Source organism: Akebia trifoliata, chromosome 15 (genome assembly GCF_017979445.1).
Source record: "Akebia trifoliata isolate Shusen 1 chromosome 15, ASM1797944v1, whole genome shotgun sequence".
Classification (NCBI taxonomy): domain Eukaryota; kingdom Viridiplantae; phylum Streptophyta; class Magnoliopsida; order Ranunculales; family Lardizabalaceae; genus Akebia; species Akebia trifoliata.
In genome coordinates, this window is record NC_141389.1 from 2,469,903 (window position 1) to 2,484,909 (window position 15,007).

Consider the following 15,007-nt stretch of genomic DNA (forward strand, 5'->3'; position numbering starts at 1 on the left):
GTTTTGCGATACTTTTATCCCAAAAAAAAATTGAATAAACACTAATGGAAAGAAAGTTTAAAAAGAAAAACCTTGAAAACTTCTGTTCAAAACATATTAGGCATCTCATTCTCTTTAGGCACATATTCCAAAATGATCTTTAAATCAGAATTTCTTTCTTCTTAATAAACCTGGTTTGACAATATCTGGATTTATTGAGATGGTTAATTTTTATTAGGTCAAGATTGCTCAACAGACAATTCGAACACATGAAACATAACAAGAACTTCTACGACTGAGATAAAAAAAATGTCTTTTATTTAAAGATGACGAAGAATAGACAAACATGCTTGACTCAAGTGACCTCATCCTTTGAAATTCTGAGACTCTTAAAAGCATCATATGTGTAATTTTTATTTGAAAACTCAAAATTTGATGAACATTGAAAGTTTGAATTTTTCTTTCGAAGTTTGAAATTAATCTGTCTTTCTCCCTTTTAGATCATTTAATCTAATGAACATTCCTTCGAAAATCAAAGATGATTTCGATGTCTTCTGAGTTTTGACCTTGATATTGTCCTTCGTCTAATCTTTCTACTGCGGCATGAGCCTTAAAGGAAGTTTCTTAGATTCTCCTCTCGGATTCCTCTTTGATGGTGGCTTAACTTTTGCCAGAATTGCCCTTCTGGGTTTTCAATCTAGCAGGTTAGGAATTTTTTTCATACGCTATTCTTTTTGCTTAGACCGTCCTTTCGGATTTTCAATCTAACGAGCTTGCTCTGGCTTTTGTCCAGATCGTCTTTTCAGGTTTTCGATCTAGCGAGCTTTTTTTTTTTTTTTGGCTCTGATTGTTGCCAAAGTTGTCCTTTCAGATTTTCAACCTTGCGAGCTCGCCTTAGTTTTTGCCTAAGTCACCCTTTTCGGATTTTCAACTTAGCAGGCTTTTACTTTTCTTCATTAAGAGATCCTTATTAGCGATAACACAAACTTCCCTTGACCATTTTACGTAATACCCAGGAGGACTTTTTAGGTGGGCTTAGGAAGGTTTAGAAAGAAAGGATATATGGTTCAAAATCCCCAAAAAATGCCCCTAGTCTAATGTACTCTCCATTTCTAAGTATCTTCTTTCTTTGATTTTTTTATTTAAAAAGAAAATGCCCCTAGTTTGGCATTCTTGATTTTCTTTCTTCTATACTTCGGATGAAAGAAAAATACTCCATTCTTTATTCATTTTTTCTAGGAGTAGAAATCTTTTTTTTTTGAACCGGGATTGAAGTAACTTCTCAAGTTGTCTATGTACCCCAATTTAGTTTGGGATCAGGTCTAAACGTAGTTCGAAATACCCTCCCCTAGGTTGGTTGGTTGGTGTGGTTGAAAAAAAAAATGGTTATCTTTTCATATTGGATAGAGGGGCTAGCAAAGGAAAATATATATATATTTTTTTTGAAAAAGGGTGAGATTGGGAAAAGTGCATCGATCAAAGAAAGGCCTCCTTAAATGGGGCATCACATAATTTGATTGAGGTTAGTTAATGCTTTGCCTTATACGGTCTCTTTGATGATAACTGATCTGCCCTAGTTGAGATCAAATATCTAAACGAGTGATTTTATTTTTAACATTGAGTACTTGAACTGGTCTTCTCTTATAGTGTTGATTCTGGCTCTTAGAGATAGTATTTTTTCTAAAGGAAAAATTTTTGCCCCTTACTTGATGTCCACTTTTTGGCATCCATTATAATGTTCATTTCCTTAACACCTGGGATGGTAAATTCTGAACACTGTGATCTTGAAGTGTTTAATCCAATTTGATGGATTACTCATTGGTGACATTTGGTTCTTCTGAGTGTAATTCACGCTCCAAATTTTCTCTCTCTTGACCATGACTCCCTCGCGATGTGATGTGTCTTCGAACTGTCAGAATCACCTCTGATTCTAGAGATATATGTCGTACCCATATCATTAGACCTAAGATTCATTGTTGAAAAATATTAATGTTCACATTAGGCGTATCCTCATAGGATCATGCGAAAACACCTCTGAACTCCTTAAGTAAGTCCATTATTTTCTCATGTTTTTCTAGGGATTGGACAGTTTTGATTCGCACTTCTCAAGAATTATCCTTAGATTCAATTTTTAATCAAATTCATTTTCAACATTTGAAGACTTGTTGCACACATGACAATCGAAAAATCTTTTTATTTCATTGGAATGGAAGGATTCCATTATTAACCTAGAACAATGACTCTTGTAAAAAGAAATATTCTTTGAAACTTGACACTACTTGAAAATTAATGAGATAAGAAATAATGGAAAAACTAGGACAACTAAATGATATTTTATCCAACAGACTCAATATTTCACTTAAAGGTTATCTTCCCTGCGTCGATGAGGTCTTGAATAGCATGGCGGAGAGATATACATTTGTCGATGTAATGACCTGTAAATTTGGTGAAACTCGCAGAACTGGTGACTTTCATCATTACTTTGAGAGGCATTAGGTACGAATTTAGCTGTAATAATCCTTTCGTTATTAACATCCTCAAGGCGATACTCAAAGTCATCCCGAGATTATCAAACTTTCTTCTAGGCTTGGATTGTTTAATAACGTTAACTGTCGATTTTGTTGGATTTGAGTTAGCGACCTTCAGACTAAAATGCTTCATAAACTCTTCCATGATTTCTTCCCAAGTATGAAATCGAGACTGTATTAACAATATAAGCCATTCAAGAGCGGGTCCTTTAAGAGTGGTGCAAAATAATTGTGCCATTTGTTCACTTCCTAAATCTCGAATATGCATGTCACCAACATATGAGCATATGTGAGTTCTTGACAGGAAGTTCCATCGTATTTAGGCATGCTTAGTAATTCATATTTTTTTGAAGTATTGATTCTAGTCGTCGAATCCCTTCTATGTCTGTCTTCGTTATCTTGGCATGCCCCTATCGGATGGCATTGACAAGCATGATTCATCTGGTTCACAAAATCTTGCATGATTTGACGTAGATTAACCGTGTTGAAGATTGATAATCCTTCGGAAACAAATTAGAGATCACGTTCAACAAGGGCAAAGGATTTGACCAAATAATAGAGACTATGCTTAGGCAGCAAGTTAGATGACTTGACAGAATAACCGAGGTAAAGATACAAAATAGGATGATGTAGAATGTCTTAGAGCAATTTCGACCAAATAAAATATTTCATTTTTTATTAAATCTGGATGCATCCTTCATCATTACCAGGTTTACCAAAATAAGAAATAAATATAATGACCTAAGTCCGATGGACAAAGTGATACGACCAATTTAATTCATTTGATCATGTAAAAGTTGATAAAAAAAACTTAGTCCAAATAGGTCAATCGATTAACTACGAACTAACTAGATCCATAGGTATTTTAGTACATTTCCAAGGTCCATGTAAAAATAGATTTTTTTATAAGTCATTTTCTATGAAAGAATAAATCATTTTGTAAACTATTTGTCCCTTATTTTCTGAATTTTTTTTTTTTTTGGAAAATCTTGTTCTTATGAAAAATATTTTTTTGGAAAACGTTTTTTTTAGAAAACATTTTTTCTAGAGAATAACACTTTTTTTTTTTTTTGAAAACACTTCTTTTAGAAAATATTTTTTCTGGAAAATACTTTCCCTTTGTAAACTATTTTTCTTCTTTGAAAATTTGATTTCTATTTCGATTTAAATGGTCCTGTCCATCAGGATTGTTGGATCGAGTTGGGCTGGGTCATTTGCAAGAGATGGATTCTTTATTGGGTCGGTGCACCCATTTTAATTTTCAAAAATAACATTTTTTATCCTTAAGGACAATCATACACTCTGATCTCATCATTCACATGCATTCTGATCTCATCATTCACATACATTCATATCAATCACAAAGTCTCATAAAATTCCATTCAATGAACAACCCGGGAACATCCAAGATAAGTTCGAGTCGTGACCTACTGGGAAGGTTTCTAGACTCTAAGCTTACTACGTGCAATGCATTTTTATCTAGCCACCCTTGCCTAAGCACACCTATATACCTTTCGATACGTGGTGACTTGGTTTGATATACCGTGTAGGTGATAATCTAAAACCTCAATTCATTTCTCTAAGTCAAAAAGTCAGTTTGATCTCCAGTTGAGAGGTGGCGCACAATGCTGAGCAAAGGCCCACTTAAATACCTCTCGTCTAGAATAGACGTAGTCTATCCCCCTCATACAGTAGGGTACAGCGGGGCAAGATCTTGCTTAGGCACCGGTTTTGACCAAGAAGTGCAATTGATATACTTAAACTATCTTTTATACCTACGGGTACGAGTCAAGAGTTGTAGCTTTCATAAATGGTTTGGCATCCCACGAGGGGACCGACCACGTACTAGTACTACGTTGGCAATCGGGACATGTGACTGTGTGGCTTACAATAGGTCAAAGGCTCAGGTCGCTCCAGCCTGGGTGCATCAACATACTTCTCAGAATCACCTGATCAGATGGTATTGATGCCCCCAGTTTGATATACCCTAAGGTACGTGACTGGAGTTGTGGGTTTCATGAATGACGTCGCATCTCCGAAGAGATCGGGCCACGCACTAGTGCCACGTTGGCTAAATGGGATGTGTAAGTGAGTAAAACAGTAAACGTGCATGTGGTGTGTGCAAAACAGGGTGGGGTGTGCCCGGGACCTTTTTCAAACAAATGGGCCTATGGATCCAATCAAACCAATCATACATTTAATCAAAACCAAAATTATTCAAATCATATAAATATTCAATTAAGATCACATTATTCCCAGCACATAAGCACATTAACATTACGATCAACATCAATCATGTATTTCAAGCAAGATCATGGTAAATTAATCAATAAATATGGCATATGATAATGATCAAACAAACATTGCAATAAGCATAATTTTTATAATTTTTAAGGTCCAATCAATGATCACTTTTGGGTGATCCAAAATAAATCGAGATTCCAATAGGTGTTACATTGATGATAGAATGACAATGGTTGAGATGAGCTCACTCTCAAGAACATTAATTGTGCCAACATTAGATAAATTCAGATTTTCTGTGAATTAGGAAAATACAATCTGAACTTACATTGATGATATCTAAGGTTCCTGATAACGAAATCAAGTAAACTCAAGTTCTAAATTAATCTACTCGATGAGATCTACATTTTATTAATAGGTGTCCAGACTTAGTTCTCACCAGAATGTTCTATAAAAACGTTTTAACGTTGCTGTCCCAACTTTCATTCAGAAATAATTCCAGATTTACAGATTGAACTTGCATCGAGGATATCTAAGGCTTTCGATAACGAAATTGAGTGAACTCAAGTTCTAAATTAATCTAATCGATGAGATCTACGTTTTATTAATAGGTTCCCAGACTTAATTCTCACTAGAATGTTCTGTAAAAAAGTTTTAACGTTGCTGTCCCAACTTTCATTCAGAAATAATTCCAGATTTACAGATTAAAATTGCATCGATGATATCTAAGGCTTCCGATAACGAAATTGAGTGAACTCAAATTCTAAATTAATCTACTCGACAAGATCTATGTTTTATTAAGAGGTTTCCAGACTTAATTCTCACTAAAATGTTCTGTAAAAACGTTTTAACGTTGCTGTCCCAACTTTCATTCAGAAATAATTCCAGATTTACAGATTGAACTTGCATTGATGATATCTAAGGCTTCCGATAACGAAATTGAGTGAACTCAAATTTTAAATTAATCTACTCGACGAGATCTATGTTTTATTAAAGGTTTCCAGACTTAATTCTCACTAAAATGTTCTGTAAAAAAGTTTTAACGTTGCTGTCCCAACTTTCATTCAGAAATAATTCCAAATTTACAGATTGAACTTGCATTGATGATATCTAAGGCTTCCGATAACGAAATTGAGTGAACTCAGATTCTAAATTAATCTACTCGACGAGATCTATATTTTATTAAAGGCTCCCAGACTTAATTCTCACTATAATATTCTCTAAAAGTGTTTTAATATTTCTGTCCAACCTTCATCATTCAATCATTTTCATAGGTCAATTTGAATCTTTCATTATTTAGGGGTCATCAAAAAGTGATCCTTAATTGGAGAAAAAAAATGCAATACCCAAAATCATCTACAATCAAGATAAAAAATAAATAAAATAAATCCAACTAAATAATAAAAAAAAATTAGGTCATCTTGGCAATGCTCACATACTTGGGATTTTTCAAGTTTGATCCTCAATAGTCCCCAGTGGAGTCGCCACTGAAAGCGCCCTTGATCCGCGGGGTGAGCGGATTCGCTTTTGACCCTTGAGGTTTGGGAGTCGCCACCTAGTTATTACGGTCTAGGAACCAAATTGACCCTACAATGGATAAAAGAACTAATCTACTATAGAAATCTGAATCCGGGGATCATGTTACGGGGTTGGAAGGTATTAGGCACCAACCCCGCCCGGCTAATGCCGGTCTCTACTTATCCCAAATACATCTACATTGCTAATGACAAACCTAGATTAAAAATAAATAAAAAAAAAAATTACCTTTTGATCTGCAAAAGTGTTATTCCCTCAGATCTGGTGAGAATGGCTCCTTGTACCGTATTCCTTACTTCGTTCTATATCTGGATCTGATTCTTGATCTCCGAGGTAAGGTATCCCCTTCTTGGATCTGGGTACTTCGAATTTGTTGTAGATTTTTGGGATGTTTTTGAGAGGTTTTTGAGTATTTTTTGGGCTAAAATCGGAGTAGGGTGTTAGGGAAGGAGTTGGGACTTCAAAATTAGGGTTTTGGGGAGGTTATGGAGGCTTCTTTACCTACTTTTTCTAGGGTTTTTTCTTTGATATGAAAATAGGGTGTGGAGGCTCCTATTTATAAAGTTTTTAGAAGCATTAGGGTTTCTTTTAGGATTTTAATTAGGGTTTTGACTTAATTTTTAGGATTTTAGGGTTTTGACTTTAGTCTTATGAGATTGACTTGATTAGTTTAGATTAGGATTTTGATTTAGGGTTTTGACCTTAGTCTTATGAGATTGACTCGATTAGTTTTAGATTAGGGTTTTGATTCAGGTTTTGACTTTAGTCTTATGAGATTGACTTTAATATTTGACTCTAGTCTTACTTAATTGACTTTAATTTTGACTTTAGTCTTGTTTAATTGACTTTAATACCTTGACTTCAGTCTTGCTTGATTTACTTTTAATTTTTGGAGAACCCCCCTCTAAAATATCTTTAATTCTTTGGACCCCCAAATGGAGGGGTCCTTAAAGAAATATCCCACGAACCCTCAACAATTTTATCCGAAAGTTCGATTGATCAATTTTTTAGGTTCAAATTTTTAAATTAATTTTATTAATGTTTTACTTTAATTATTTAATGTTTTATTTATTAATTTCGAATTTTTTAATTATGAAAATTGTGAAATTACCATTTTGCCCTCGGAGAGGATTTTTTACGTTTTAAGTCGTTTTTCAATGTTTCAGGATGTTTTGGAATCATTTTTTCGTAAGAAATTTAATGGGAATGTTGGTTTTTGTCATTTATGAAGTTTTTTGTATGAAATGATTGTGAACTTTATGAGGGGTATTTTCGTAATTTTGTCAAATTTTGTGCAAATTGGCGAAGTGGTTTACTTGGTTTCGATTTGTTGTTTAATGTGTTTGAGTGGGTTTTCCTAAGCGTAATGCAGGCTCTAGGGTTTTTTTGATGTTAGGGGTAATTTGGTAATTTTAGTGATTTTTATCGTGAAGCTTTGTTTTGGTTTGCAAGATGATGATTTCTATGTTTCTGGGGTCGTATTTTCCTAGCGTAGCGTGGTTTCTAAGTTTTGTCAGTTCGAGATACCTCATCTGGATTTCTGAAACATATCTGGTAACAAAATAAAGGATTGGAATAGACATCCATCATTGGGAACCTTTGCGATCGGGTCGACGAGTTGATTGATCAAGCGAATGCAAAAATGGGGTGTCTACATGGGGATAAGTCAGTTTCAATTTGAATTTATTGAAAATTATTTTTTTGTTCCGAGGTCAATGACCTTTGCTTCCTCAATTAGAGGTTGAACCTTACTTTCGTATTCTTATTTAATTTGGGAAGGGGTTCCTCGTTAAAAGATCATCTCCTGAAGTAAAATTATCAGTTAATTCGTTAATGCGCTCGAGGTATTCAAAAATTTATTTTATTCCATTAAATCAAATGAGGCGATAGACATCATTGCAAGCTTGACAAATTGACTTGACTCAGTAAAAACAAAAGAGCTAGACTAGATGCAACGAAAACAAGACATTGCGAAATTGATAATAAAAGAAATCTAGACTCAAACCAAATCACATGACTAGTGAAAAATTAAAGACAAGTACCTACAACAAGTTTGAGTATAGACTGAGAACTCAAGACATCGCTTTCAACCAGTAGGACTGAGACACTGTGATATTTAGAGAACAACTAGGCAATGTTGAGATATTCTGAAGTCATTTCTGATTGTTGGCTTAGTACTGATGTTCTTCCCAAACGACCTGACTATCGACTCCAACTAGGTAGTGGAGGCTTATGTTCGGGCGCAATAGTATCCTGAAACCCCATCAATAGTGGATTATTTGTTACTGACCCGAGGATAGGTTTTAACAATTAGAATTAAAGGTCCCTTTTGATAACGTTTATTAGATTAACCCCCTAGATTCAAAGTCTTTAACTGATGACACATTCTGAGCAAGAAATTGCATGAAGATAATTTGTCAATTGATCAGGAATCTTAGAAATTTAACTATGATTAAGGGTTGTATGACCTTCCAAGAGTAAAATCTAGGTTGTGCTAGTCGATATAGCCCTTAATATGTCTTCTATTAATCTCAACCTTATTGATTATAAAATATTCAGTCCATTGAATTAAATTGGCCAATAAAAATTTTAGGACTATGTACATATTTGAACTTGGGCCGATTCGACCTAATAGATCTGAATATTCTACTTGAATCACTTCATCTACTATTTTTAAGTCAATTAGTCTAATCAGTCCATGTTTTGATCCATGAGATCTATTTATTAATTGGGCTAACTGGTTAAAATAGACAATGATCGGTATATCTCATAGTTATGTTATTGGGTTGGACCGTTATTGCGGGTTCAATTTGAGCGGTGTGGATCGATCCACCCACTTACCTTTTGGTTATATTAAAGAAAGACAATCCGGAAGCACTTATGGTCTATTCGAGTCGTGGCCTAGTGGGACCGCACCTAAGTTATAGGCTTTCTATATGATTGATGCTAGGTCAGGACAAAGCTTAGGTCACTTCAGCCCGAAACACCGATATATTATCCCAGTTTTACTTGGTCAAGCAGTACGTGATGTTCCAGTTTGATGTACCCGAAGGTACTGTACTGAAGTTGTAGCGTTCACGGGGGTCCACTGTGTCCCGAAGAACCAGGTTAGCTTAGATCCAACTATTGGATTTATAAGGACATGACATGATGCAAATATGCGTGTGCATGCTCGTGAGTGTGTGCAAAGGAACAAAGTGCATCCGGGGCGTTTTTCGTAAATATCCAACCATACAAATCAAATACATATAATCATCAATCCAATCAATAGAAATAAACAATTAAACATATATAATCACATGCCACTGAAAAAAATGACAAAATCTAGCCTAATCGAAGATTTTCATTGAGTCAACTGGGTTGACTCGGTGCAAAAGTCAACTTAAGGATAGTCTTGGATCGGTTCAAGTTTGACCCTATGGTTCCTAGTGAAGTCGCCACTGAAATCGCCTCGACCCTGGTCGTCCGCTAAATAGTGGATTAGGGGTCTGAAATTTATGAGGGGTATTTTTGTCATTTTGGTGATTTTTACAGTTTTTTACAAATGTTAGTGTTAGGTTTCTTTCAGTTCCTGCGTGATTATTTCTAAGTCACAAAGTCATATTTTCCTAGCGTAGTGAGGTCTCTAACTTATCGAACTGTGTAGCGAACCTATGCGTATGTGCTTGCTAAGTCGGGCATAAGATGTAGATCCTAAGTGTGCGTAAACTTCTATGTCGAGTCGTGACGAGTAGAGGGATGAAAAGAAACTAGAAACAGAAGGAATCAAGTAGTACTCACAAACCATCGAGTTCTTTAATGCTCATCATTAGGAATCTACAACAACCGGTTGACGAATTGTAGAATTGGACAGATGCAAAAATGGGGTGTCTACACATGGCCAATTATATGTAGCACTTTCCAGATGCACTTCTTCGAATAGAATCAATGTTTTTTTTCCTACAGAATGCTACAAATTTCACGAAAAATATTATCTATCATGAGGTTTTACTATAATATTTTGATCCCATTAATTTTATGATTGTGTGTTGCGCAACACACATGATTGAAGGTCGAATTCTAACTAGAGATAAATCGGACAACTTAGTTTTTATTCCGAAAATATCACTTGTGCCATCATCTTCAAAGGTACTTTTCAGTCAAATATGTTGGCATTGATTTACAAACCCCAGTATTCAGTCATGGCCAATTATATGTAGCACTTTCCAGATGCACTTCTTCGAATAGAATCAATGTTCTTTTCCTACAGAATGCTGCAAAAAAAATATTATCCATCCCGAGGTTTTACTATAATATTTTGATCCCATTAATTTTATTTTTTCAGATTTAATGTAAAATTTTCAAGCTAAATCATACATATGTTATTTGTGCTATTACTTATATTCTATTTTGGATTTATTTAAGGAATCCTTTTGTGTGCATGTGTGTGCAGGGAGTGGTTTTTTACTCACATAATTTTTATGTAAATTCTGACACTTCTGACCCCATCCAAAGTGGTTTATAAAAAATGGACGGTCCACGATTCACATTGTCTAATAGATCTAGTAAGCATTTTTTCTTTCTTTCTTTCTTAGACACGTCACAACTCGATGCTATATAGTGATTGAGATGGATTTAATTCTTAGGATCTCGAATATTCCATGTCCGTAATTCTCATGTACTTGAAATCTTTCTCTCTCACTCACAGTTAATAATTCTCATGACCTCAAAGTTGCTTTGCAATGTGCCAAACCAACTCATCTATGTGTCTAAGCCCAAACTTTTTTGACCATTTCTCAATTTGTGCATGCCATCCTTGGTTAGGGGCCACGCACAGTTAAATTCATTTTTGGTTCTACTAAATATTGATATTGGATTTGTAATTGTAAATGTTGTTTTTTCTCATTTAATTTGTTTCTGGCAATATTGGGTTTGGCACGTGCTGTGCCGATATGGGTTTGAATAATTGAGTTTGTTTTATTGTGTTGTAGATGTGTCATAAGCATGGGGTGATGCATCGGGACCTTAAACCTAAGAACTTTTTGTTTGCGAACAAGAAGGAAACGGCTCTCCTCAAAGCAATTGATTTCGGGTTGTCTGTATTCTTTAAACCTGGTAATGTCTTAAACTATTTATATAGTGATTTCAGTACTAGGTGTCATTGTGTCGATCTTTATGTTTTTGTACCAAATATGAAGTTTTGGCATTTTTTACAGGTGAGCGATTTACTGAGATAGTTGGTAGCCCTTGCTACATGGCTCCAGAGGTGCTAAAACGGAATTACGGCCCAGAGGTTGATGTGTTGAGTGCTGGAGTCATCCTTTACATCCTACTTTGTGGGGTCCGACCTTTTTGGGCAGGTTTGTTTCTATAAATCTTTCAGGCCCACTGTTTCTAGATTACCATTTGTACTTTGTTTCTATAGTGACAAAAAAACTGTGATTTTTTTTTTAATTACGATTTTAATAATTGTCAATTAAATCACCTTTTTTCTAAAATTTTTAAAAAAAAATCATGATTTAATTGACGGCTTTATGAAGAATCACAGATTATTTTTTTTATTTTTAGCATTTTTTAAGTGTTATTTTATCATTTAATATATTAGATCATTTTTTAATAATTTTTATACTTAAATGTTATTTATTTTTTATATTTTAATTTATCCGATCGTTTTATAACTACATCAAATTTTTTCGACTTTCGTCGAAATTTACTCTGGCCAAATTATTCCCGAAGCTCGACTTAGTCACTATGCTTGTCAGAACTAACCATTTGAATCATCTGGAGATATATGTTTGAAGCTAATTTTAAGTCTTTTCAATCTGAGATCCGTTACACCCTATTCTTGTTGTCGATAAATTACTTGTGATATAGAAGATCTGAAAATGTCCAGTTCTCACAAATTTAATTTGTAAATTTTTTGTAGAGGTGACCTAATATTCAAAGCTTTTTCACTGAGTGTAACTGGGCAAAATCAATGCATAATTGATCATTAAACATGCTAGTACCCTATTTTGCGCATATTAATCCTGATATTTTGCAATGCTCTCTTCTCTTAAAATCCGTCTTTTTTTTTTTGTTTCCATGCAGAAAGTGAACAAGGAGTTGCACAAGCAATTATTCGTTCGGTTATAGATTTTAAGAGAGACCATTGGCCTAAAGTATCTGAAAATGCAAAAGACTTGGTAATATTCAGTTCTTCCATTTAACTGTTTATATATGTTTGACAATCCAGCCTATCACAATTTACAATGAGAAATTCTATTTCCACACCAACGTTTGCTAAGAGCACCCCAATTCATATGAAACCATTAAAGAATTAGCACACAACTTGGTGTTTTGTTAGTAAAAATTGGTGTGGCAATTGAAGCTCATTGGTTTTGTTTTTCAACACAAAGTAAGGAATTACTTCCAACTTTTACTTATAACACACCAATTTATATGTAGACAACCATTTAATTTCAAAAGGATTAGTGTTGTTAGTAAAAGTTGGTGTGCCAATACAATCTCTAAAAAAATTCTTTTTGGTCAAGTATAAAATGTTCCTTACAGCTTCCATTAACATCTGTATAAGGGCATTATTGGTATTTGAACCAAGAAAGTCATATTCATGATTAAATAAAATGTTTTCTTTCAAAATGGTGCCTTGACTGTCCAAGGTAAAGCTAAGAACAAGGAACTTTCGTCTTGCAAAACCACGATTCATTCTTGCAAAACCGCTCATAAATACCAACAAAAGTTGCAAACAAATCCTCAAGGTGAGGCAAATCGAACAAAAAGTGCGATTATATTAATTTATAAAACACAAACCCTAGTTTTACTTCTTTTTCTCCTCTTTTTGGTATATAAGAACCACAAATGCCAACAACATTGTCTGTAGAACCATCTTTGGACCCAAAATACTATACTGTTTAATTCTGACTCCGCTATATTCGTGGAGGTAAAGTTGAGAGTCATACAGATTTAATTGGCGGTGTCATCTCTCCTGCGAACAGCCATGAACAATTTAGGAGGAAACTCTCCTCACTATCGTCTACACAAGAATGATTTGGAGGCTGGAAGCAGTAGGGACAAGGATCATGAAGTAGATGATGATGATGAATCTGGTTCGGACCCATTCTATATTGCTTCAACTAAGAATGCTTCGATTGAGCGACTCAAATGATGGAGGGTAAGTTTTTAATGGTTCGTCGATGAACAATTTAGGAGGAAACTCTCCTCACTATCGTCTACACAAGAATGATTTGGAGGCTGGAAGCAGTAGGGACAAGGATCATGAAGTAGATGATGATGATGAATCTGGTTCGGACCCATTCTATATGCTTCAACTAAGAATGCTTCAATTGAACGACTCAAACGATGGAGGGTAAGTTTTTAATGGATCGTCGATGAACAATTTAGGAGGAAACTCTCCTCACTATCGTCTACGCAAGAATGATTTGGAGGCTGGAAGCAGTAGGGACAAGGATCATGAAGTAGATGATGATGATGAATCTGGTTCAATTCGGACCCATTCTATATTGCTTCAACTAAGAATGCTTCAATTGAGCGACTCAAACAATGGAGGGTAAGTTTTTTTAATGGTTCGTCGATGCCAGTAGCTTTTATATCACCGAACTTCTGTTGTTTCTTGCAAAAGTGATGGGGAAACAGCAGATCACATCCTTTTCCATTGTTCGGTGACTAGGAATGACTGGGATCAATTCAAAGTGGAATTCCTACCATTAAAACACAATCAAATCCAAATAAAATCAAGTACAACAATATTGAATTGTACAAAAGATATCAAAGCAAACCATTAAAAACTTACCCTCCATCGTTTGAGTCGCTCAATTGAAGCATTCTTAGTTGAAGCAATATAGAATGGGTCCGAACCAGATTCATCATCATCATCTACTTCATGATCCTTGTCCCTACTGCTTCCAGCCTCCAAATCATTCTTGTGTAGACGACAGTGAGGAGAGTTTCCTCCTAAATTGTTCATCGACGAACCATTAAAAACTTACCCTCCATCGTTTGAGTCGCTCAATCGAAGCATTCTTAGTTGAAGCAATATAGAATGGGTCCGAACCAGATTCATCATCATCATCTACTTCATGATCCTTGTCCCTACTGCTTCCAGCCTCCAAATCATTCTTGTGTAGACGATAGTGAGGAGAGTTTCCTCCTAAATTGTTCATGGCTGTTCGCAGGAGAGATGACACGGCCAATTAAATCTGTAAGACTCTCAACTTCACCTCCACGAATACAGCGGAATCAGAATTAAACAGTATAGTATTTTGGGTCCAAAGATGGTTCTACAGACAATGTTGTTGGCATTTGTGGTTCTTATATACCAAAAGAGGAAGGAAAAAAGTAAAACTAGGTTTGTGTTTTATAAATTAATGTAATCGCACTTTTTGTTCGATTTGCCTCTCCTTGAGGATTTGTTTGCAACTTTTGTTGGTATTTATGAGAGGTTTTTGCAAGAATGAATAATGGTTTTGCAAGACGACCCTTTCGCGCGAAAGTTCCTTGTTCTTAGCTTCTACCTTCGACAGTCATACAAAACTTCGCGGAAGGCACCATTTTAAAAGAAAACATTTTATTTAATCATGAATATGACTTTATTGGTTCAAATACCAATAATGCCCTTATACAGATGTTAATGGAAGCTGTAAGGAACATTTTATACTTAACCAAAAAGATTTTTTTTAGAGATTGTATTGGCACACCAACTTTTACTAACAACACACTAATCCTTT

The 15,007-nt window shown here is 35.0% G+C and overlaps 1 pseudogene; it reads left to right on the forward strand.

Moving 5' to 3' along the window:
• The first annotated feature begins 2,283 nt into the window (after positions 1-2,283).
• LOC147383888 (calcium-dependent protein kinase 20-like) overlaps positions 2,284-15,007 on the forward strand; it is a 32,308-nt pseudogene continuing 19,584 nt past the window's right edge.